This window comes from Heliangelus exortis, chromosome 4 (genome assembly GCF_036169615.1).
Source record: "Heliangelus exortis chromosome 4, bHelExo1.hap1, whole genome shotgun sequence".
Lineage (NCBI taxonomy): Eukaryota > Metazoa > Chordata > Aves > Apodiformes > Trochilidae > Heliangelus > Heliangelus exortis.
Genome location: NC_092425.1, coordinates 17,801,858 through 17,806,153, shown reverse-complemented (window position 1 = coordinate 17,806,153; position 4,296 = coordinate 17,801,858). Strand labels below are relative to the sequence as shown.

At 37.2% G+C, this 4,296-nt stretch overlaps 1 long non-coding RNA gene across 1 annotated transcript; it reads right to left on the bottom strand.

The window, feature by feature from the left end:
• Nucleotides 1–209: 209 nt before the first annotated feature.
• On the bottom strand, nt 210–1,872 carry LOC139796339 (uncharacterized). Its single transcript, XR_011725959.1, has 3 exons — nt 1,725–1,872; nt 1,047–1,090; nt 210–289 (listed from the first exon to the last, which is right to left on the bottom strand). It is a non-coding gene; the product is annotated as an uncharacterized lncRNA (long non-coding RNA).
• Nucleotides 1,873–4,296: the final 2,424 nt, after the last annotated feature.

Here is a 4,296-nt window from a genome sequence, read left to right as displayed (position 1 = left end):
TATTGCATTTTCCTGTTTCTCAAATAGCCTCAAATTATTTCAATTTGCTCATTTTTATGTTCTTCCCCTTTTAAGCAATTAACAATCAAGCAAGTATTCATGGAACAAGATTTTTGAAACAAATGGTTTCAAAGCAAGTCCCCAAAGCAAGTTGAAGTGGGAAAAAGAAGGTCACTGGTAACCTAGTAACATTATATTCAAGTCAGCTTTGGTTTAAAATGAATTTTAATTGTAGTTGCAGCCCAAATTCCAACGTACTTGCAAGGTGGCCAAACATGCCTTTGCAGACCTAAATTCCAAGACATAAATAAAAAAAACAGAGATATCATTTAAAAACTATTTAAAGACACTGAGAGGCAATAGTTCCAAAACATATGTTAAAAATTGCATTTCATAACACACAACAACAAACAATTTCTATTAATACCATAACTTATGGATATAAGCATTCAGAATAATCTGGCTCAAAGGCATATTTATCTTCTTATCCCAAAGATCTTTCAGTGCCAGTCAGATCTTCCCCATAAGCAAGTAGCCTGCATTTGTCAGAGGTATCCTTTGAAATTTTCACAATAATCTGAGTTCACCCCATGACTGTAAGAAAATATAGTCCCTGGCTTGACTCACGTTTTCCAGATGTCTAATGACACACTGCTCTATCTTTGTCCTGTCACTTAACCTCTGCCTGAAAAACTAGGAAAACAACCTAACATATAGGGAAATCCAACATTCTTTTTTTTTTTTTTGTATTCTGTTTTGTTGTTTGTTCAAACATATACATTATATAATATATATATACATATACATTATGTAATTATATCTATATACATACATAAAATACGTATATAGACACTGTACTTACATATATACAGACATACACACTCAAATATACTTTAAGGGGAGTACCTGTTTAGGTAAAGCAGACTGTACTTCTTTGCTTTATTCTTGTTTTTCTCACATCACTGAAATAAGCAATTTAAATAGTTGTCACTAGCATTTTAAAAAAAAATCTGCATATTATTATAAGGCATGGCCCCAGCACTTACTGATCAATATAAAACATTGAAGTCTTCCATATTTCACAATATGGCTGAAAAATAGGTGGTGAAATTAATTAATTTGTCTCTCAGGTTTCTAAGTGACTGATGTTCAGAGGAGAAATGGTAATAGGACTGGGCTTTGTGTATTCTTCACAAAATTTCCTATTTTTCTTTTCATGAAAATAGGTTAAAGTGGACGAGTCTGTCCTGATTTGTACAACAAGAAATAGTAAGCTGATTTAAAGAAACAAGTGTACTTAACTCAGCTGACTGAACAATACGAGACAAATTCTCCATCAGTTATACACATGCAACTTTTATCAATTTCTGAGGAAGCATATGGTTCTAAGCACAACTCTCACATTTTAATTGCTGCCAAACACACATATGCACACAGACACACGTACATACACACACACAGCCCTGATCCTTCCTTTAGTTCAAAGCTAGGAATGAGATAGTTTTGCAATTTGAAGCATTTTCCTGCTCTGACTCAGAGCAAAATATTGAAATCTTACAAATTTTCATCATTGTGCATTCCAAACAAAAGCTTGGCTTGAGTTAATTAAAAGATTTTTGAAAGATTTTTAGTCTTTACTAGATATTGCTATTTGTTCTACAGTGAGGAAAAAATAAAAAAACACAAAAAACCCCAAACCAAAACCCCAAACAACTAAGACTTACTGTCTATTTTGATTTTCCTCCTCCTTTTTTTTTCGTCTGTGTAAAGGCCATAAATCGAAGCTCATAATTTCTGTGGGTTTTTTTATTTAGATGATTTAGCAATTCCTTCTAAAGAAGTTTGATTACAAAATCTCCTGGTCTCAGCTGTTACTCCTACATTGGATCTAGCTTAACACTCAGACCTGCTTAGAGCACAAGCTCAGAAGCGCTGGGAGGGCCGCGCCGTGGCGGGACGCGGTGGCTGGAGCAGGGGCAGCTGCAGGCTGCAGGCTGCGTTCTCCTTATGCTGCTGCCGAACGGATGCGTAATCCTTAGCAGATTGCCCTGTTATAATGCCCAGAGGTCAGGTCTGGATGCTAAGAGTGTTTTGCTGACAAAAGGGCTCCTATTGTGTGTATAACCTGCTCTGGAAAAGGTATTCCTTTGCCAGTGTAATTTATTCCAGTCCTTCACAGTGCATGAGTGTGGTTCCTGTGAACCACACCTCTTTCTCTCCTCAGGAAAAAACTACCCCGACAGAAATTTGTACTTTACATATAATTGAAGTTTCGTCTGTTCAAGCACGACAGGAACAAGAACTTGGAAACCCATTTGTGCATTGTGTTATCTGTGCTGCTGTGTAATTATTATCACATTTCTCAGCAGCACTAGAATACAAGTGCCTGATTTTCCAAAGTGAGGAGCATAGTTGCTTGCTGTTGGCTATGATCTGAGGAGTGACTGAGCAGTGCTTTGGGAAGCCAGGCTGCTCAAACATGCTACTGTAAGAGACAGTGGTATATAGCAGCTTTGTTACCTTCAGTCTGCATGGACACCTCTAATAAAATCCTGGCAGACTGTAAAAAGAGATTGTGGAGATGGTTTTCCTGCTTTTTCATTGTGTTAGTGAGACTTCAGATCAGTTAAGCTTACTTTATGTTGCTTTAGTGTTTCTTATTCTTTTGAGGAATTATAGGCTTGAGCAACAGAATCTGGGCTCTTCCACACCTCTTAAAATACAGCATTTAGAGAATTTTCCAGTAAAGGAATGAATGTTGTCAACTGGTTAGCACAAGCCATTGGAAAAATCCCTGAACTCTGTACAGGCAGAATAATTACTCAAAAATGCATTCGGGAATCCTATGGAAAATATAGTCCAGTGACCTGGCATGGTTACAGCACAATTTAGCAAGTATGTTAGAACAAATTACTCATTTTAACCATGGGCCATTCTGTTTCACGCTTTTAATGAAGGCCTGTGCCACACACTAGAATACTTCTCACCTCATTACTACTCATAAAAAGCAATGATCCATTCAAAGGCTCCTCATATCTCCCATATGAGATGTAAAAGAGCCTACTCTTTCTCAATCTGGCACAAAAGAGAAAAACAGCTTCTTTCTTCAGCCTTTGATGTTGATCATTAGGATGTTTACTAGATAAAAGAACTGAAAAATTTATCTGCCTAACTTCACTGCTGTCCCGTGTTAGTGTTCTGTCTCCCAGTCCCTGGATCCCTATTTATAAATGTAAATCTCTTGCTGCTGTTTAGGGAAGGAAAAGGATTTCAAGATTCTCATGAGCAATTATTTTACTCTTTCTTTCTCTGTATATGTATATATTTACATATAAAAAGCATATAAGAAAGAGGAAAATGGATGAAGAGTAAGAGAAGCTAAGTAAAACAGAAAATGAACTGAATAAAAATTAATGAATCACGTTGCCTGATAAGCAAGTTAAAAAAATAATCAGGACTGAATTTAAGCTTGTTATTACACCAACATGCACACTCCGTGTGGTTGTGTGTATTTAAAAAAGGAAGGTCAAAGCTGCAAACAACATTTTCTCAAGAAGGAACATTCTTATTTGTTAGTAAGCTCATATCTATTACCTTAGTTTTGAGTTTGCTTGAAATAGTCCAACAAAAGTCTTTTAAATCTGACAGCAATATTTCAATATATATCTTAGTAAACCACTTTCCACCAGGTTCTGCATTGCTTACTCCAGCACCATGACTGCAAGTGACTATCTCACAGGCATTTCAGCCAGTAACACAGGCAGCCTAAGGGATTCTCTGGCAACTGCTGGGGCTTAAACCACCAAGAATTAGCAGGCAAGGAGTAGAGAAGAGTTGAGACATACGAGCAGGATACTCAGGTACACTGCTCTGGTTCTGCCAGTGGAAGTGACCCAACGGCAGTTCTGTCACCACAATTGTTTGTTTAATTACTCTCTAGTTCAGTCAAAGGGAGCTGGGTTACTTTACAAGTTGTTAATTAGCAAGACTGTTCTTATCTGAGTTATGGCTACTGAATCAAATCAGAACTACAAGCTTTAAGAGTTCATAAAACAAATGTGAAAAATTGAAATACCTATGGGTTTGACAAGGTGGAACATGTCTTTAGCTGTATGGTGTAACCATAGCCAGGTGTGTTGTGCATCTTATTGAGACTGGTAGAAGTGACAGAGTTCATCTCCACCGGCCAGGGAGGATCTAGAAACACAGAAGAGTAAGACATGCGATTCTCTTTGAGGCAAGCAGTTTGTTTAACCTAGAATCCTGCTCCAGCCAACAGTGTGTGATGCTTCAAAG